The sequence below is a fragment of the Pongo abelii genome, chromosome 7 (genome assembly GCF_028885655.2).
Source record: "Pongo abelii isolate AG06213 chromosome 7, NHGRI_mPonAbe1-v2.0_pri, whole genome shotgun sequence".
Taxonomy (NCBI): Eukaryota; Metazoa; Chordata; class Mammalia; order Primates; family Hominidae; genus Pongo; species Pongo abelii.
The window spans coordinates 95,842,399-95,864,093 of record NC_071992.2 but is presented as its reverse complement, the minus strand read 5'-3'; the positions used below and the strand labels follow the sequence as shown (position 1 = coordinate 95,864,093).

General features: G+C 43.3%; 1 non-coding gene and 1 pseudogene across 1 annotated transcript; both read left to right on the top strand.

The window, feature by feature from the left end:
- The first annotated feature begins 282 nt into the window (after window positions 1-282).
- LOC100459905 (mitochondrial nicotinamide adenine dinucleotide transporter SLC25A51-like) lies at window positions 283-1,867 on the top strand (annotated as a pseudogene).
- Window positions 1,868-10,451: 8,584 nt separating this feature from the next.
- LOC112134841 (U2 spliceosomal RNA) lies at window positions 10,452-10,640 on the top strand. Its single transcript, XR_002916185.2, has one exon. It is a non-coding gene; the product is annotated as a U2 spliceosomal RNA (small nuclear RNA).
- The last annotated feature ends 11,055 nt before the right edge of the window (window positions 10,641-21,695 follow it).

The following is a 21,695-nucleotide window of genomic DNA, read 5'->3' as shown; positions in this document are numbered from 1 at the left end:
AAAAAATGTCCTCTTCCTTTCCTCCAGAGTACGTGTTTCTTCTTGCATTACCCATAAAGTGAAAGCATCTCCAACCTGACAGAAGTAGCAGGTCCTTACCATGCTTCACAGGGGAAGCATTCGCCTTTGAGATTCTTCAGAGGAGAACAATTACCAGAAAAACAAGCCTTTCTCTTTCTGACTTCGACTACTTCTCATAGCAAATGTTTAAAGTATTCTACTAACAGTTCTCTTCATTCTGTCTATAAAATATCTTCTCTCACAGAAGGTGAAAAGGGAAAGAAAAAATGGGTGTGAAGGTAAAAGAAAATCTCATCTTGGAAATGGACGCCTGGAGAACGGAAATCCAGTTATCAAAATTGACTCGAGAAGAGAGAACCTAACGAACAATAACAGTGGAAGAAATTGGGAACATTATCAAAAAGCTATCATCCTGCCAAACTCCAGGCTCAGATGATGTTACAGGTTTAAAAAAGTCCTTCATGAAAAAGAAAGATCTTAAGCAACATGATGGATTCAGAAGCTCATGAAAAGAGGCTGCCAATACTAACATCTTCAAAACAAGATATATCACCTCATATTACAAATGTTGGTGAAATGAAGCATTATTTGTGTGGCTGCTGCGCAGCCTTCAAAAACATCGCAATCACATATCCCATTCAGAAGGTCCTCTTTTGACAACAGCTGTATAGCATCAAAACTCATGATGCAATACTTCAGTTGAGAAGGGATGGATTTTGAAACTTGTATCATGGAATCCTTCCCCCATTGATGCAGAAGACAACTACACTTGCACTTATGTTTGGTCTCTGTAAGGATTTATCCTGCCTTCTCCACAAACATGTCAGTGCTTCAGAGTTTGCAGCCCATGGTGTGGCGGCAGTGCTTTCAGGGACAACAGAAGCAATTTTCACTCCACTGGAAAGAGTTCAGACATTGCTTCAAGACCACAAGCATCATCACACATTTACCAACACTTACCAGGCTTTCAAGGCACTGAAATGTCACAGAATTGGAGAGTATTATTGAGGCTTGGTGCCTGTTCTTTTCTGGAATGGACTCAGCAATGTCTTGTTTTTCGGCCTTCGAGGTCCCATTAAGGAGCATCTGCCTACCGAAACGACTCACAGTGCTCATTTGGTCAATGATTTTATCTGTGGAGGTCTATTGGGTGCCATGTTGGGATTCTTGTTTTTTCCAATTAATGTTGTAAAAACTCACATATGGTCTCAGATTGGTGGGGAATTTCAGTCTTTCCCCAAGGTTTTCCAAAAAATCTGGCTGGAACAGGACAGAAAACTGATAAATCTTTTCAGAGGTGCCCATCTGAATTACCATCGGTCCCTTATTTCTTGGGGCATAATCAATGCAACTTATGAGTTCTTGTTAAAGATTATATGCAAAAAAAATCAATTAAGTGCCATTTATCAACTGAATAGACCTTCTAAGAAGAATGCAGCTTAGCCTCTTTCTTAATTGGCCAAATACAAGTTGGTGTCATAACTCCAGGCCACAGTGAGTTATGGGCAAAGCTGTTTTCCTTAAGCATCAACAAAACAGAATAAAAGGTTCCAATAGGACAAAAAAAAAGAAAAGAAAAGAAAATCCCATCTTGCCACATTTGGAAGAGAGTAAATTAGAAATAATTTAAGTGTCCAAGAGATTGGTACAAGAACATCTACTTACTCAACGAAGCCATTAAAAATAATTATCATAAGTCCGGGCGCGGTGGCTCAAGCCTGTAATCCCAGCACTTTGGGAGGCCAAGGTGGGTGGATTGCCAAAGGTCAGGAGTTTAAGACCAACCTGGCCAACATGGTGAAACCCCGTCTCTACTAAAAATACAAAAAATTAGCCAGGCGTGGTCGTGGGCGCCTGTAATCCCAGCTACTCAGGAGGCTGAGGCAGGAGAATCGCTTGAACCTGGGATAAGGAGGTTGCAGTGAGCCAAGATCGAGCCACTGCACTCCAGCCTGGGCAACAAGAGTGAAACTCTGTCTCAAAAAAAAAAAAAAAAAAAAAATTATTATTATACCATATGCCAGATAATTATTACACCATAACCAAACAGAACCCCAATACTTACCAAATAGAACACCTTGCTATAACAGCAAGAGTTCCCCAAGGAAAAGAAATAAATACAAGATGGAGCATGAAAAATCAGCCATAAGCAAAAATGGCTGCCTTGGTGGCATACTACAAAAAACTGAAAACCTCTTATAGAAGGGTAAGAAACTTCCTCATAGAAGAAGGAGACTGCCAAGAGAGTGATTAAAATCCATGAACAAGTGAATTCTTAAACTCTACTAGTTTTGTTTTATATCTGCCCAGCCCAACTTTGTCCCCACTTTTTCTAGGAACAAATTCATGCAAGGTAACTGACCTGGACTGGAATCCTGGCGGAACCTTCTTCCTACCTGCTGTGATGGTCTAGGGATGAGCTTGTGACTCAACTAGGGAGATGTTTCTTCTGGAGCCAATAGGAAATCCTGTTCCCTCTTTGATCTTAAGCTATACTCATGTAACCTCAGCTTGGTCAGCAGCCATCCCACCTTATGGAGGAGCCTGAGAGAATGATCAGGGATAAGCGAATCCTAGGATGCAGGAGCCGTCCCCAAGTGTCTGCAGCTGCCCTCAGTCTCGCAGCACAGCAGTTCTATGATACTTTCCATCAAAGCCTCATTTCTCCTTAAATTGGATGAGATTCTGCCACAGGTGAGAGTCCCACCTGATACCATCATCCACCTAAACAAACAGTGGCCAAATGCATCTCTGGAATCACTGTCATTTCCAGAGTGTTTGCATGACTTTTGGTACCCAGTAATTTCAACGTCGGTGGAGGTCTAAAGTGACTCACGTGCATAGCTAAATCCCTTAGCTAAGCACAGCTAAGACACAACTAAGACACATGCAAGCAAAAATCCAAGGAGCTATCCGGGGCCACACCTAGAAATTCCCTTATAAATTAACCCCCTTTTCTCTCTTTGGGCCGTGCAAAACCACAATATCTTCAGAATCTTGCCTACACAAATGACCTTTATACTATCATACAGAAATCATTTTTTGTGTTTAAAAAATAATGTATTGGCCAAGCGCAGTGGCTCACACCTGTAATCCCAGCACTTTGGGAGGCCGAGGCGGGCGGTTCACTTGAGCCTAGGAGTTCAAGACCAGCCTGGCCAACATGGCGAAATCCCATCTCTAATAAAAATACTAAAAATTAGCTGGGCATGGTGGTGCGTGTCTGTAGTCCCAGCTACTTCGGAGGTTGAGGGGGGAGGATGGCTGCAGGAGGGCTGCAGTGAGCCCTGATCATGCGACTGCACTCCAGCCTGGGTGGCAGAGTGAGACCCTGTCTCAAAAATAATAATAATAATGCACTAAAGAAAAAAGCCTCAAAATTAATTGGCATCTATCTCCAGCACAGCTGTCCCTTTTTTTTTTTTTTTTTTTTTTTGCCTGGTCTGGGGTTGTCATTTTGTATAGCAAGGGCCATACCTAAATGGCGCTTATGGACACAAAAGCCGAGGTCAATAAAGAGTGAGGAAGGTAGGCTGATAATTTGAAAAGAGAGTAAAAATAACTTCTGACTGCTTCAAGCCTTTAACTGTGGGATGAGGCCAAGTTTACTTAAACCTCAGCGGCAATGTTTAAAATAAGATTCACTGTGTGTGTTTTAAGTTGCAACTGTCAAAAATTATTTACTTAATTCAAATTTGTTATTGAAAGTTATGAGAGGACAAGCAATTGTGACAGCTATCTGGAGTGCCATAGGTTATCCTAAGATTTTATGTTGTCTGAACATAAGTTGTTTTTCTTTTTTTTTTTTAATGAGACGGGTTCTCGCTCTGTCACCCAGGCTGGAGCGCAGTGGCGTGATCTCAGCTCGCTGCAACCTCCACTTCCCGGGTTCGAGCAATTCTCCTGCCTCAGCCTCCCAAGTAGCTGGGAATATAGGCATGCACCACCATGCCTGGCTAAATTTTGTTAGTAGACACGGGGTTTCACCATATTGGTCAGGCTGGTCTCGAATGCCTGACCTCAGGTGATCTGCCCACCTTGGCCTCCCAAAGTGCTGGGATTACAGGCATGGGCCACCCGCCCGGCCATACTGTCTGAACATAAGTTTAATGAAAGGTGGGAAATGAAAGGGAAAATAAAACAGAGGAAAAACCCATTTAGAATGAGTAATAATAGATGAACTTTACGAATTATCACTAGCTCTGATAATAGGCATATTTTATGACTTTCTAGAACATTCAAAAAATGTTTTATAAACATATAGATGTATATGTGTGTATGTGTATAGACAGAGAGTTAATTTTATGTGTCAACTTCACCGTACCACATCCTCAGTTGTTTGTTCAAATATCAGTCTGGATGTTTCTATGAAGGTGTTCTTTAGAAGTTATTAACTTTTAAATCAGTAGATTTGAACAAAGCAGATTACCCGCCATAATATGGGTGGGCCCCATCTAATCAGTTTAAAGCCTTAAGAGCAAAACACTGAGGTCCCCTAAGGAGAAGGAATTCTGCCTTCAGACTTGAGCTGCAACATCAACTCTTGCTGGAATTTCCAGCCTGCTGCCTGCCCTGCATATTTTAGACTTGCCAGCCCCCACAACTGCGTGAGCCAATTCCTTAAAATACCTCCCCACTGCCCTCTGCCTCTCTCTATATATATCCTATTGGTTCTGTTTCTGTGGAGAACCCTAACTAATCTAATAGATGTGTGTGTGTGTGTGTGTGTGTGTATGTGTGCCACAAATTTGTATTCCAAAGGTGTAAAGTCAGGCTCTGGAGTAGAATACTTTGACACACTCTATATGAAACTAGGAAACTATGGAAAGACAAAATAATACAGGACAGAGGTTAGAACTTTACACGTAATTTTGGCCGGGAGCAGTGGCTCACGCCTGCAAATCTCAGAACTTTGGGAGGCTGAGGCGGGTGGATCACTTAAGCCCAAGAGTTCCAGACCAACCTGGCCAACATGGAGAAATCCCATCTCTACAAAAATTAGCCGGGTGTGGTAGTGCATGCCTGTAATCCCAGCTACTAGGGAAGCTGAGGTGGGAGGATCCCTTGAACCCAGGAGGCAAAAGTTGCAGTGAGCTGAGATCGCGCCACTGAACTCCATCCTGGGCGACAGAGCAAGACTCTGTCTCCAAAAAAAAAAAAGCACTTTACATCTAATTGTATTTGAATCCTTCACTTCAGCTGAATTAATAACACAACGCAGGGATTTGTTTTAGTAGTATAGTTCCAATAGTTCCAAGTGATTTGCTTCACAGTTTCTCTAGAATTAAAGCCACTTCTGTTCTTAAAGGGAAACATCGATTTTAGATTTTGCTTCTTGTTAAAGGAGCTTACACTTGATGATTTCCACAGCAAAGTGGTACTTATTTGGGGTATAAGCAGGGCTTCTCAAACTTTAGTGTGCATACAGATCACCTGGGGATCCTCTTCAAATGTAGATTCTAACCCCTTGGGTCTGGAGTGAGGCCAGGAGTCTGCATTTTTAACAAGCTCCCAGGTGGTGCCAGTGCTGTTGGTCTGGGGCCCATATCTTGAAAAAATAGAGAACTAGAGCAGTGGTTCTCCAGCTGCAGTGGGCATCAGAATCATCTGCAGGGCTTGTTCAATAGCTGACTGCTGGGTCCCACCCCAGAGTTTCTGATTCCCAGGTGCTGCCAGCACTGCTGGTCTGGGGATAATACTTAAGAAACACAAGCTAGTAATGTTTCCCTTATCATGAGAATCACACTTTTAAAACTACAAATCCCATGCTCCTCTCTTCAGGAGTCTGATTCAGTAAATTTAGGGCAAACCCAGGAATCTATGTTCTTAACAAGCATCCTAGATTGCTCGTTGAAAGGTGAAATCCTGAGCCAAAGTGTTGTCTTAATCCTGATGGTCTTCAAAATGTGTCAATACAGAAGTGTGAACCCCACCTGGACCCCCTAAATCCCACCTCTGGATGTGGGGGATAGTATCTATTAATACATATTTTTAACATGTGATTCTGACATATCAACGAGCTGAGAGCCACTGAACTGGAGCCACAGCCCCCAATTCTGGCTGCATATTAGAGATTTTTTTAAGCCCTCATTCCCTCGAGTATCACCTGCCCCAGGTTCTCATTGAATTAGCCTGAGGTGGGATCCTGGTTGGGTTTTTTGTTTGTTTGTTTGTTTAATACTCCCAGTAGATTTAAGGTTCAGTGACTGCCTAGAACACTGAATTGGAGCTTCAGTCTCTGGTCAGCTTCAGGACAAATTAGCCCCTTCTTCCTTGAGGGCTCCTTCTCTCCTAACACCCAGAGCAGACTGAGCAAAGCAGCCCATCCACTCCTCCTCCCCTCTTGTGCACATCCTGGACACACTTGGTCTTCTAGGGGAGGACACTTCTCTGTGAAGAAGCACCCCTAAACCCCGTCTGACCATAGCATTTCAAAGTAAGTGAAAAAGGTGACCTCCTCCATTTCAAAGTCAGGCCAAAACTCATTCATTTATTGATTCATTTACAATATATATTACGCTCCTATTATGATCCAAGCACCCAACTACAGGTTGCAAATATAACTAACAAGTCCCTGTTTTTAAGGAGCTGACAATCTGGTAAAAAATTCAAGCACAGGCCAGGCACGGTGGCTCACGCCTGTAATCCCAGCACTTTGGGAGGCCAAGGTGGGCGGATCACGAGGTCAGGAGTTCAAGACCAGCCTGACCTATAAAGTGAAACCCCATCTCCACTAAAAATACAAAATGAGCTGAGCGTGGTGACATGCACCTGTAATCCCAACTACTCAGGAGGTTGAGGCAGGAGAATTGCTTGAACCCGGGAGGTGGAGGTTGCAGTGAACCGAGATTGCGCCATTGCACTCCAGTCTGGGTGACAGAGCGAGACTCCGTCTCAAAAAAAAAGACAAAAAAATTCAAGCAAATGAATACTCCTTTGGCTCACATCAACATTCCTATTTCCTGAAATTTAGGTGACGGAAGGGGGCACTCTAAACTTCCCTTCAGCATTAGGGAGATGACAACAGGTGTGTGACCTACTCTGCCTTCTTCCAGGTGCAAGCCCCCAACCCACTACACCAGGAAGTAACTGTGTCATTTAATAAGCCTGCTGACCAGATGTGTCCTTTGATTGCTATTCCAATGGAGATATATCTCCATTATAGAGATAGTTAGATGGGTAAACAGATAGATAGATAGATAGATAGATAGATAGATAGATAGATAGATAGATAGATACACACATGCAGCAGGACAGGAAGTTGATTCTAATTTGACAAAAGCAGTTCTGTTTTTGCCATAAACTGAAATACCCACAGGAAGAACCATTGCTGTATCCCAGAACATACACTACCCTGGTGATAAGTCCAGAAATGGCGCAATTCACCAAGCAGCCTGACACTCTCTGAGCCAAAGTTTCCTCCCTTCTGCTTCTCTCTAAGCCACCTTTTCACCATAGGCATAAGTCAGGGAATAACAGCATCTTGTTGGTGCGGGAATGGCCAAACTGAACTCATGAGCAATTGCTCACAAAGTGACAGCGTCTCGGGTTCCTGATACCAGAAGTCATCAATCAGCCAGCTGTTTGGTCATTTTTGGTCAAAAATACATAAAATATTTCCCAGTGCTTCTCATCATCCCTCTTAATAGAAATGTTTCTACTGATTACCCACAGCCATGTCGTCAAACGAACCACAGTTGTTAACATCTGGAGGGGAGGGTATTGGCGAGCAGAGTTTTAATTTACTTAAGAGTTTTCTTTAATGAATCTCATTTTGGCAGGAAGAAGTCAGGGGCAGGCATCATAACACCATCTAATCTGCCACAAGCTGTTTTTCCCTTTCCTCAATCAATCCATTTATTCCTTTCAACATCCCCAAAGGGTCAAGACCCTGTAGCTAGAAAAAATCATACATTATGTGGCTCGCTTTTCTTCCAGTGAAAAATGTTTCCCATTGCTTTCTCTTAATTTACCATTTTCCCCCTCTAAACTGAACAGTTTGTGACTAGCTGAAGGGTCTAGCTTAGCTGTAACATTTAATACACACAGTCTTAAGGCTTTGCTGCAAAGCAAATTAATTTTCTAGGAAAACTGATGATTAACAAGTCTCCACTGAAGTCAGTTTCCAATGAGCAAAGCAGAACTCCGTTAGATGACCCCTCAACTTCTTCAGCTTATTTCTGGTTTGGATGAATTTTGATTTTATTTGTGGGAAACTTTTCTTTATGAAATGAGATTTCCTCTTGTACAAGAATAAAGTCAATGGTGTGAGTGGAGATATCGCTTAGCTGCTTGCCTGCTATAAAACCTGGACAAGTTACCCAAGCTAGGTAAGCCTCAGCGCCTCATCAGTAAAATAAAGCCAGGATAGCACTGACATCGCGGGCTTATACTGAGCATTAAATGACAGCGGCTGGACATGGGGCTAAGTGTCCTGCTTGGCTTGGCCCTAGACTAAACATTCAGTAAATGGTTGCTGTTAATATTTTACTGCTGCTATTTTTGGGTCTAATAAGGTAGGGTTTGGAGGAAGTAACATACAGGCAACTATTTATTTACTTTTCTTTTGATTAATATTTGTATCTTAAGTTGTCACATCACAGCTATCTGCTTGTACATAAGTTCTTTTCAGCAGCTAGATCTTTGGGTGAATTTGTAAGGTGCTTCAGAGAGGCACAGGCTTGCTTTGCCAACGTGAGAAAGAGAGATGTTTCTCAGGGAGATGTAGCAGTTCATGCATAAGGAGCACTCCATTGTACTTTACCTCAAAGTGGAAAAATTTTTATTTACTCCTTTGAATAGAAGCAAAATAACAGTGTTGAAGCTTTAAAATATTGTAGAAAAAAAATGCCACCCTTTAATTATTTAACGATGACCCTTAAATGAAGAAAGAGGAAGATGGCCAAAAAGTGTGACGTTCCGAGTGTGAGTTCCGTTTCTGTTACCAATTGGTAAACTTGAGCAAGATTGTTTCCTAGTCAATAAAGTGAGGAATAATAATATTCAATTGGACTTTACCATTTTGGGGTAAAAAAATGAGTTACTTCATTTGAAAGAGTTTTATACATTTTTAAATTATAATATTTGAAAGAAATGTAATAGTAACAAAAGTAATTTGCCATTGACTATCCAAAGAAGAAATTCTATTTTGCATGTTGACATTGTTCCCAATTTTTACACGATTTTTCAAGAGGAAAATGGATGGTTCTACTGTGCACAAACTGTGATGTCCAGGGTTGCCTTAGCTATCGATCCAAGCAGATGGAGAAGAATTAAGGATTCTCAAAGCCAGGGTCACAAGCAGGTGTCACCAGGAAATTCTCTGCTGCTGCCTAAAGACAGAGGCAAAGATGATAAACTAGAGGGGAGAGAAAGGGGCAGCCAATCCTATAAGGTGTCTTCAAGGGTCAGAGAGTCTAAGGTGAGGGTAAATTGTAAATAACATTTCCTGGGTAGCACAGCTGAATTTGTGGGTTTGTGGCAGGGTGTTAAAATGAAAGCCTCACGCAATTCAACTTCAGTTTGATCATAACAAAAAGTTCCTATTTTTTGTACCATTTGCAATCACACAGATATCTTTGCTTTCATAACAGTTTTTCTATTATTTCTTCCTTTCCAACATCCTTCACCCCTTATAAAATCTACCTTGGGAGAGTTTGCTGGCTTCCTTAAAGTCATTTCATAGACAAGGTAAATATAGTTTAGCAAAACACTTCACACCTCTCTCCCAAAAAGAAAACTATTTTATTTAAAAAAAAGAAAAAAAAAAAGGGAAAATCGGTCCCATGATGAAGTCTAGAAGTTATACCAGCTTTTTAATTAAACATTTTGGTTTTCTTCCTCACAAAATTAATACTTTATACATTCAGTTTAACTGCTAAAGAAAATATACACTGATCCATACTGCAGATAAAAGTAGTCCATGTGGAGAAATGACAGAGCGTAAGGCCAACAGTCAATCAGAAAGATCAATAGGTGTATATTGTCACAGGTTTGCAGACGTGCGCCAGGCCTCGATGAACTAAAGCAGCTGAATTATTATCTGACTCACTGTCCCCATGCCTCCCAAGCCTATGTATACATATAAGGTCACATTCATATTAATTCCAAATGACAGTAGCTCCTAGCACCTCCAGTGTAACACCAGGACCTTAGCCACTCTTCCCAAATCTCCCTTGGTCATTTCTGGGAGTTTCCAGAGTGATGTCTCAGGCATGTCTTGTAACAAATCCACCCATGTTTGCCTGTTCCTGCTGTCACTGCTGGCTATCCACTGGGACTTTACACTAGACTGCGGGCCCAGGTGGAGAACAGGCACATGCTATCTCCTTCCACTGTTCTTGGCCCTTCTATCCTCCTATTTCCTCAACAAAAGAAGCAACAGAAACTAACAAAAACTCTCTCCTCCTTAAGTTGAAAAAAAAAGGCTCATTGCTTTTTGGCCTTTGGCTAAGATCAAGTATAGTATCTGTTCTTATCAGTTAATATCTGATATGTCCTCTATCTGAGCACAATATACTAAGTGTATTTCTGCAGCAGGGAGATGGAATAGGAGCTCGCTCCGTTCACCCCACTCATCAACCTGGAGTTGCAGTACCTCCAGAAACGGTGCACTCCTCCCCCGCCAAAAAAAAGCAGGCCTAGAATATCGAATGTATCAGTCAAAATAGGCCAAGTTATGCAGCAGAAATCATTGGAAATAATAGCAGTGAAGCACAGCAAAAGATTTATTTCTTGTGTCTGCTATGTGTGTGATGCAGGTGTCAGGGACTATCTGCCCATCTGAGTCATCCAGGAAGCCCAGCTGACAGAGGCTCCATCTCTAAATGCTCCATGGCGGGCTGGGCGCGGTGGCTCACCCCTGTAATCCCAGCACTTTGGGAGGCCAAGGCGGGCACATCACTTAAGGTCAGGATTTCGAGACCAGTCTGGCCAACATAATGAAACCTTGTCTCTATTAAAAACACAAAAATTAGCCGGGCATGGTGGCGCATGCATGTAGTCCCGGCTACTCGGCAGGCTGAGGCAGGAGAATCGCTTGAACCCAGGAGGCAGAGGTTGCAGTGAGCCAAGATCACGCCACTGCACTCCAGCCTGGGTGACACAGCAAGACTCCGTCTTAAAAAAGTAAATGCTTCACTGCTTCTGTGGCCAGGCTCCTAACTAAAGGCTGCTTACATGTGACACAAATTACTTATGAACACATTTCATCAGCCAAAGGGTATCCCATGCCTAGCCTTAAGGGGACAAAAAGTACAATCCTCCCACATGCTTGGAAGGAGAGACTCAGAACGTTTGTGAATAGTGCTGAGGATCACCAAAGGCACCCATTCCAATTGATGTTCACCCCCTGTGAGGAGTGCACACAGCAAACTCTGAACCAGAGTCTGAGTTCAGCTGCAGCTCTTGCTGTACTTAGGAGATGGTAAAATCACTGACTTTGGAAATTGAATCTGTCATCCTAATTTTGTAGGTACCTGCTTTGTAGGCCTTACATAACTTTGTGGGACTAGGGAACCCACACATAACTGAGAAGAGATATGCTGCCATATTCAAAATTTCATTTCCAAGACCCAAAGAGTACACATACCTTGGAATTTGATCCAGAAAAAAAAAAAAGAAGAAGTATTTTTTACTTTCTACTATGTGTAGTGAAACAGCCACACCTACATTTAGGAGTTGTCCCAGTTCCTGAGCATCTGAGATGACATCAGCACACAGTCTTTAATTCTGTTGCCTCTTATCCTCACACCTGCTCTGTTAGAAAGATATCTTCATTTGCGAATGAGAAGTGGGGTGATGAATAATTTGCTACTGTTTGCCATTCCCTGTATTTTTCAGTTTGGCCTTACTGGCCTATTGACCTTACTGACACATTTTGTTCTTCAATGGGCCCTATTGTCTTTCTTCTTTTCTTTCTCCTTTGGTCTCCCTTTAGTGTTGTTTGTTTGTTGTTCAGAGAACACATTTTGCAGCCAACCCTAAACCTCTGTCCTGATTGGCTTTTTCTTCCCAGGCCTCAAGCATCTCCTGTCTGGCTCCACCTACCTTCATCCTGATACTGCAGGTAGGCGTCTCCTTGACACCAGCTCCAGAGCCCAGGAGCTGTTCTGCCCAAGATCCACCAGGCTCCTTTGTGCCAGCAGACCCAGATGTGAATGCAGGTTAAATCCCTTACAAAGTGTACAATGTTGAGGTTGTATATCCTTCAGCCTGACACAGGAATATTAGGGTCATAGGAAGGATACCTTGCCCTGGCCTGCAGGGAGGGCTAGTGTCAGGATGAGAGGAGAGAAAGAATGTAAAAGGACTTCTGCAAATCAGAAGGCATCAAACAACGACCAATGTTAGTTTACTTTCCTTGCCTCCCATGATGTCCCTAGGCACCTCTCCCTCTGAACCCTCACAGCATCCTTTTTCCAATCTAGCCCTTATCCTCCTGTGCTGAAATTGCCCCTTGACTTGTAAATCTTAAGGCACTTGTGAGTGTCTTAGGGCCAAGGGCTCTGTCTAATTGCACTCGGTGCATCCAGTAGGCCCTCAGTGAATGATTGCTGAATGAATGAACCGAAGACCCTCTCCAAACTCCCAGCCCAAAAGGCTAAAGTTAAAAGAAGCTAGTTAAACCCTTTTGGGGGGTCTTAATAACAATAGGGCAAGTATGTTCATGTAAATTGGTAAATGAAACCTTTCTGAGAAATGTTTATAACCTTTTAAATGTATAAGTTGCAATACTCATTGTTTGTAGGGATTCTATTCAGTAGTCTGGAGAGAGAGAAACAACTACAATCCAGAATGTGTCTGGGCCCCTAACTTTCCAGGTTCCCCTTTTATCCAAAATAAAATATCCACCTGGAACCCTGCTTTCAGGTGTAAAAGATGCCTATCTGAGGAGTTAGTCACTTGGCATGCTGAAACTTCATATACTCCAGCGTTCAAGACTTGGGTGTCTCGTAGGAGTCCCAAATTAGCCTGTTGCTAAGTACGGACATATACAAAACTCCCCTTTACGTAACGGAGCATTAACGCCTACTTTATCTCCTACCTCATCATCTGTCACAGTCAAAAAATGGCAGCACAAATTCAAATTCCAAGGAAATTTTTTTTAAAAACCATACATTGCATAGGAATCCCCTTTGAAAGCATGACCTGAAGAAAACTCCTTTGAGCTGTCTTCTGGATTAGGTAAAATGGGACAGAGAAAGGACAGAAGTAAGTGAATTTCTGTGGATCCAAAAAGCCTAAAAAAAGTGATTTGGGTGAGTTATATACTGTATCCCACACCTGTTGAAATAGCTCAAATCCAAAAGTCTTGAGAATGTTTCAGATTCAAATTCTGAAAGCTTGAGATTATATTAGTATTATTTCCATATAGGAAGAAGTAATATATTTTCTGCCAAAATACGCGTAAAGTTCCCCCTCTCCCTACTTCTAATTTTCTGCCCATAAAATCAATCTGCTTTTATATGGTACCTGTTCATATGTTCTAGGGAAGTGTTAAACCATTTTGAAATCTAGACTTGTTTGAAGTTTAAGAAATGTTTATTCTAAATAGCCAGCACTTTCTACAAATATGGGTAACGATCTTTAAATCAGAAAATTTATACCATCAGCCAGGCATGGTGGCTCATGCCTGTAATCCCAGCACCGTGGGAGGCCAAGGCAGGCAGATCACTTGAGGCCAGGAGTTTGAGACCAGCCTGGCCAACACGGTAAAACCCCATCTCTACTAAAAATGTTTAATAAAAAAATTAGCCAGGCATGGTGCATGCCTGTAGTCCCAGCTACTTGGGAGGCTGAGACATAAGAATTGCTTGAACCTGGGAGGCGGAGGTTGCAGTGAGCCAAGACTGTGCCACTGCACTCCAGCCTGGGCAACAGAGTGAGACTCTGTTTAAAAAAATAAAATAAAATTTAAAAGATTTATACGATCACTTTAGGATAAACTAACGTAAACTTACATTCTATCTTAAGCAGTGTTGGTTTCCTGCATAAGCCAAAATAATTAATGTAATCCTCCTAATTGATTCATTCCATATTTATTAAACATCTATAATGTGCTACTGCTCTGGGTGTTGGGGATATAGCAATATATCCTCAAAAGTCCATACCAATAGGGAGTTTACATTCTAGCAGCAAGAGAACAAACACAAGCAAAATATGTAAGTTAGATAGTGGCAAGTGCTGTGGTTGATGGCATTAATGGCCCTAACTCTTCATTCTCCCTCTCTCCATTCCCTTTGTCATGTTTTCTGCAGTGAGTGGGGCTTTTTCCCCTTTCCCTTGACTTTGAGGTTGGCCATGTGACCTGCTTTGACCAACAGAATGAGGTAGAAATGACAGCATGCCTGCTCCTGGCTATTTATTCTAGAGAAGCAAGAGGCTTTCATGACTCCAAGGCCTTTCTTGCTGTTTTGCCATTGCCATGAGAACATGCCCAGGCTGGTCTGCTGGTCCAACGAGATAAGAGATACAGAGCAGAGCTGCTTCAGCAAAGCTTCCTCAGTCCCACTCAGAGCCCCAGGAGACTCTCAGATGCACATATGAGTCCAGCCAACATAAGCAGAGCCACCCAATGTGCCCAGCCTAGATCTGCTGACCTCCAGTGGACCCCAGATGCACGAGCTAAAATAATAAATGGTCATTGTGTGAGGCTGAGTTTGGGGGCTGTTTGTTATACCTTGGTAGTTAACCAATACAAGTGCTTTAAAAAAGAAAAAGAAAAGAAAACAGTAAAGGGAATAGAGGGTACTGCGTGGTAGTGGTGATGCTGGGGTCAATTTCAAATACCTTCCTTGTATACAGTTATTTTTAAAATATAACACTTTATTAATGACTCTAAAGATACCTCTCTTTCCAATGATTGAGAGGTTCTTATGTTCATTACCTGGTGCCTCCATTATGTATTTGGTACTCTCATCCAGGACCCAAACAAATATGAGCCAAAAAAAATTGCTAATGTGTTCTGGTGTGAGAAGCAGAGCAGAAATGAACACCCTTCTCCAGTTCCAACCCAGTTACACATCCCTGTTCTTTCTGATGTTTGAAGTGCAGTGTGCAAACTCAAATATTCTCTTCTTAATGTGGCATCCTATTGTTCACTACAGCTCAATTAAAACTTTCCCCAGAGGCATTCTTTCCTAAATCATTATAAATTCACTTAAGGTTAAAGGCAGGGGGTTTAGCCAATAGAAGTCTATTGGGAAATTTGGACAATAGAGTTATTCCAATACACTTCTTGATGTAAAGAGACCATCTTTCAGCCGGGCACAGAGGCTCACATCTGTAATCTCAGCACTTTGGAAGGCCGAGGTGGGCAGATCACAAGGTCAGGAGATCGAGACCATCCTAGCTAACACAGTGAAACCCCGTCTCTACTAAAAATACAAAAAATTAGCCGGATGTGGTGGCGGGCGCCTGTAGTCCCAGCTACTCGGGAAGCTGAGGCAGGAGAATGGTGTGAACCCAGGAGGCGGAGCTTGCAGTGAGCCGAGATTGTGCCACTGCACTCCAGCCTGGGTGACAGAGTGAGACTCTGTCTCAAAAAAAAAAAAAAAAGAAAAAGACCATCTTTCAAAGATACTTTTAAATTATTGTAAAGGTAGGTAATGCTGTTGTTCTGGGGAGCTCCAATCCCTTCCTAAGTAAGCCAGCATGGTGGTGAGCACCTGTAGTCCTAGCTACTTGGGAGGCTGAGGCATGAAGATCACTTGAGCCCAGGAATTCAAGGCTGTAACGAGTTATGATCGTACCATTGCACTCCAGCCTGGGTGACAGAGTGAGACCCTGTCTAAAAAGAAACAAAAAAGTCTTTCCAAATTAACTACCCTACCCTCTGGTAATGTGAATGCAGGTTCCATAATAGTCCTTATATCCTCCTACCTAAAAATGGGGACTAAGAAGTTCCCAGCCTAGCTTCAATTTCCCATTTCCTACAAATCCTAAACATATATTATACTTTCTATCTTTGTTATAAAATGATAGCTTCTGTGGAAACAAAGTCACTAGTCCCAGAGCACAGTTCCAGAAAATTTTAGTGGCTAGAATTGTTTCCAATACAGTCTCAGCCAAAGATGATGAATGCATAAAGGTGCAGGAAAAAAATTCCTCTGGATCCCTTGTCTTCTAGGGAGTTACCTGTTGGTGGCTCCAGCGTACTGGGGGAAAGGTGCAAGAGTAGCTGCTGCTTTTCTTTTCTTTTTTTTTTTTTTTTTTAATTCAAAAGCCCCCACCCCTTGCAGATCCAGAGCTTCTTGATGGAGGTATTTTCAAGGGCTTCTAAAACTACTGTCTTTTCAAATGTCCTCTTCCTTTGTCCTGTATGGATTTGAACAATTTAGATCATATCTCACAGAGTTGTGTGATCTTGGGAAAATCACTTAACTTCTCTGAGCCTCAAATTCTTCACTAATAAAATAAGAAAGTTACTCCCTGTTCTAACATGCTGCAATTTAAGTACACATGTTTAAGCTACTGATTCCAAACTAAACAAATGATAACTTTCAGCCTATTACAGGCTATCGTTCTGGACACAAACCAGCTGAGTCAAAGTAGTTCAATAAAATGAATTAGATTAGATCTTTCATCATTTTTTTAAGTCTTAGCAGTCTTCCTTAAACCGTTTTTATGTTCAGCCTCACAACTTTTACAAGCAACGACCAAGCTGTAAATAGTTAAGGATTTCAAAGCCCTCCTCAGACCCAAACAATTTGGCTTTTTAGACTTCTGAATAAAACGATAAGCTAAAAGGTCTGTACTGTAGGAGAGCATTAGAAGTCTTCAGCAGGCCTTTTCCCGTCTAGGCTCTTATTCGGTGACCGGGCTGATAAAATTTCCTCTGTGAACGCTTAATATCTCCAAGCCAGACCTAGTAGCTACTGGTTCCCAATCAATTGCTATTCACACTCACACATCTGCACAGATAAAGCCACTTTAAACATCATGCTGTGGGGTCCTGACATGATGACAGAGCCACCAGCTGTCGGGGCACTGCACTGAATTGGGGACACAAACCCCATTTTCCTATGTAAATTGGCCTGGACGCTGCTTCGGCCCCCAACAAAAGGGACAGTCCTGTTAAATGGGGCCATCTGGCCGTCCCCCGGCCCCAGTGACACCTCCGGGATGGGGCAAGCGGGAGTGATCTTCGGGGGGCCAGGAAGGTAGCGCGGTAGAGCGCAGCTGTCACCCCGGCCCCAGGGGTCCTGCCCACAGAGGTTGGGGGCGAGCAGATTCGCGGTGGTCTTAAGCCTCGGGGCCCGGGACGCCTGAGGGTCTCACAGCGCACTCCCGGGGTGGGGGAGGGCGCGCTTTGTTCCTGGGCCCCAGTGGGGCGAGGCGCCCGAGCCTTGGGCAGAGTCCCTGCTTCGTCCCCGGGGCCCCAGGGCAGCTCCCGCCTGGCCGCGAACAGCCGCGGGCGCCTCCATAGCAACAGCGTGGGAGCTCCGCAAACCGGGAAGAGGAGCGGGGGAGGAGGGGAGGAGAGGAGGAGGGGAGGAGGGGAGGAGGGGAGGAGGGGAGGAGGGGAGGAGGGGAGGAGGGGAGCAGGGGAGGAGGGGAGGAGGGGAGCAGGGGAGGAGGAGAACAGGGGAGGAAGGGCGAGGAGGAGGGGAGCAGGGAGAAGGCGAGCAGGGAGAAGGGGCGCAGGGGAGGAGCTGGGGCAGGAAGAAAGACTGGGGGCGACGGCGTGGATGGGGGGCAGGGAGAAGGAGCGCGGGAGCGGGAGCGGGAGGAGCAGACGCGGGGAGCGCCGGCGGGAGAGGGGAAGGAGTGGGGGAGCCAGAGCGGGGGGGAGCGCGGGACGGGGAGCCGGGTAGGAGCCGGGATGAGGGCGCGGCCCTGGGCGAACCAGTCCAGCCCTCCAGGGCCGGGTGCCCAGGCCAGATTCTCCAGCCGAATTCCTGCCCCAGCTGCCTGGGGGAGGGAGTCGCGGGAGCCGGAGCGGGCGGGGACCGCGGCAGGCCCGTGGGACACCGGGCGCTGGGAGGAGGCGCGGGGGTGCGGGCGGCCAGGAGGGGGCGAGGTCCTGCCGCCGCTGCAGCCCACCCCAGCCCGGGAAGAGCAGCGCCCCGGGAACGGGCCTAGGGCTCTCTCCCTTGGCGAGAGGACCCCTCGGAAGCGGCACCCGCCTTCCCATCCTCACCCAGAGCAGCCCTCAGTCCCCCGGGGACGTGAGACCCTCGTCCCCACGGGCTGCGAGCCAGGCCCCCAGAGGGGAGGCGCCGGCCGCGGAGGGAATTCCGAGCTAAGGCTTGCTTTCGCCTGGAGTGTTTTCACCAGAGAATATTTTCCGTTACACAACTATTAGAAAGGTGATGTGGGTTTTCATTTTCAGTCCACCCCTCACCCCAAATCAGGGACCTCGTGGAGAAAACATATTACTAATGCTAAGCTTGGAATTTTAAACAATGTTTTCTGATAACCAGCTGAAAATTTTTGGGAGAAGCCGAGTCACAAACAGATCATCATTCTTAAGTACTGTTTGCTAAGCGTCAGCTTGCACAAGATATTTCACAAAGCTGGCGAACCGGACGCGATCCTTGCTCTCGTAGAGTTTGCCACAGAAATGGACAACAATTACATTCAGAAAGGCATTTTTGAATAGCTCTTATGACGTGGTGTTAAAGGTGTGGAAAAAAAGCTTATTTCAGACATGAGTATTTCCAGAGAAAATCTATAGATAAGTGCTATATATTTTATTTTAAAAACCATTATAAAAAGCAAAGAGAAGAAAAATAAACTTTTGGAAGTTCTCAGCTAACATGGCCTATGGGAAAATGAAAATAAACCTAATTGAAAAAACAGCGCTCACCATAAATAGGTTTAGCTTTCAGGCAGGGAACATGGTTTGGAAAAAAAAAAAAAAAAAAAACACCAGCAGAAAATTCACCAATCAAATGTAAGGTTGTTCATGTTTCCTAAAGCAAAGGTCAAAGAATCCTCGGAAGCCCTAAAAAACACTGTTTCTGTGGATAGAGCCTGAGCTTTTGTTTTGCTGTTTGTTCTGAAAATCCAAATCGGTAACCCCTGTTTTCAGGTATTATCCAAAGGAACATTTTTGGTTTCTTCTACCCACATACTCCCAAATTAGGCACCTACCTTAAAGTAACAGGAAAACTCGTGGGTTTGTAATTGTGTGATATCCCATCTGGTTTCAACTCTGTCGCTGACCAAAAAGAAAAGATGAAAAATGTAAGCAAACTTCTGTAAACTGTAAGTTTATCTATAAAACTCTAAATGTTCACTTATTTTGACATAACATGCATGACTTCTAGAATTAGATTCCCAACTAGTTGATACGTAGCATTTTGTGAGGGTTCGCTGAATTCCAGGCACTATTCTAAGCAATTCATAGACATTTGCATTTTACTGAATTCTCTTAAACTTAGAAGACAGGTACTATTATTATTCCATTTGATAGATAAGGAAACTGAAGTTTCAAAAGGGCATAAAACCTGCCCAGATTTGCCCAATAGTAGTCAACAGGGTTGGGTTGAAGACCCCAAACCTACCATCTCTGAGCATTTAGTTTGTTCCCTGACTACACATTCCACAAGAGCAGAACCTCCCTCAAATCTCATCTAGGATAATATGGACTATAACTGTGGGCAAAAAAAAATACTTATGGATTAACTGAATTTCTCACTTTTGTCCAATTTTTCTTGCAGAAGACAGACATGTAAATTCAAGAATCATTATTTTTAAGTGTTCCTCAGCAGTTATTATCCAAGCCTTTTTCATTCAAGGAGTCGAAAACTGTGCAATAGCAATATTATAAAAAGGCTTTGAAAGATAATCATTATATTGACTTTGATATAGCAAAATGGCAGAGATAAGAGTACATTTGTTTTAAGAAATTAAGCAAGTAGACCAGCCTGGCCGACATGGTGAAACCCCGTCTCTACCAAAAATACAAAAAATTAGCCAGGCATGGTGGTGGGCGCCTGTAATCCCAGCTGGGAGGCTGAGGCACAAGAGTCGCTTGAACCCAGGAGGCGGAGGTTGCAATGAGCCAAGATGATGCCACTGCACTCCAGCCTGGGAGACAGTGAGACTTTGTCTTAAAAAAAAAAAAAAGAAGAAGCAGTAAGTAAAAAAGTTTTTAAATAAAGACATGGGATACTGCCTTCCCCCTACATTAATACTATTACTGATTCTTTGCACAAATTCTTAATGTCGCTTCACATGATTATTTAGAACTGTAACAATATTTAAAAGACATATTCTGAATTCACTCATAAACCATCTTTTTAGAATTTGGTTGTATCCTGTTGGATAACATTGACTTGTTTCTTTATTTTCTATCAAAGGTCTGACCATAACCTTAAATTCTTAGGCAACTACAAATTAGGAAGAATAGGCTAAGCATCATTTGATGTTTGTCTGCACATCAGTCAAGTGAAGGTTCAGAGTCATCTGCTGAATTTGGCCTCTATAAGTGAATAATGAGAATATATCCACCTTTAAAATATTTTGCCTTTGCATCTTTTCTTCTGTCTCTGTCAGTCCTGTGGCCCTTTCCTGGACTGGGCGAAGGGAACAACACAGCAGTGGGTGATTGAGGAAAGGGAGCATGAAAGAAACAAAATGGGAACATTTGGAACAGAGGTGGCCAAAAGATCAGCTTTTCCCTGTGCAGAGTCACCAAGGCCAGGAGCTAATCGTGGGCTGGGTTCAGGATGAGGGCACGATAGGGAGACAAGGTGAGAATCAGTATTGGTACTGCCAATGTTTTTAGGCAGAGCACTAAAAGGAAGGTTTTTTTCAGGTGTGGCTCAGGAGCAAGCTTGAATTTCAGTTGACTTGACTGGGGGCGGGGTAAGCAGGTTCAAGAGGCCAAGCCCCCAGGAAGTTTTAGAGAGCAGGGACTTACTCTGCTATCTTCCTGCAGATCTGAAGGGGGAAAAGGGGGTGTTTGCCTGCAGCCAGAGCCATTCTCCCTGATGGCCCTGTGCGCCTGTCCAGAGGGAGGGAGCCAGGGAAAAAGGGGACAGACAGATGCCTTCTGGCCCACCCCTCCTTCTGCTAGAACTGATTGCAGTTTTAAATCTCTTTGTTTCTTCTAATTTTCTAAAAAGGTTTTCCCCTTAGGAAAATACTCCCTCATTAACGTTAGTCCAAAAAGTGCTTTTTTTTCCCCCTTTTTCAGAATTTAGAGGGAAAAATACCCTGTGACTATTTTTAACACATATGAGAGAGGAGAGATTCTTTTTTTCTTTGCTTAAATATTCTGATATTCCCATCACCAGTAACTGACATTTCCCAAAACTAAAAGTGAAATTTCCCAGTAGGGTCTCCAGTCTAAATAAGATTTATTAGAAAATAGGAATGAAGAGATCGGGGAGGGGGAGAGAGAGAGAGAGAGAGAGACTAAAAATTTTTTTCAAGGGATTTCAGTTTTTATTTCAGTAAAGATTGCTTTTAATTCATTAGCAGCATTTTGCAGTAATATTATTGTATGCCTTGTTTTTTCTTTTTATACCTACAGACTGATTTTTAGATCTGAAATTTGAAGGAATACAACTGAATGATTTTCCCCCCTTACTGAGGAGGTCAAACAAAAAGAAGACAATTTAATCAATATAGAGTTTAGGTCAATCAACTCAAAGTGACTAGATGAAAGCCTAGAATTAAAACATTAAACATCTACTGAGCAGAATACCTAATTAGTATTG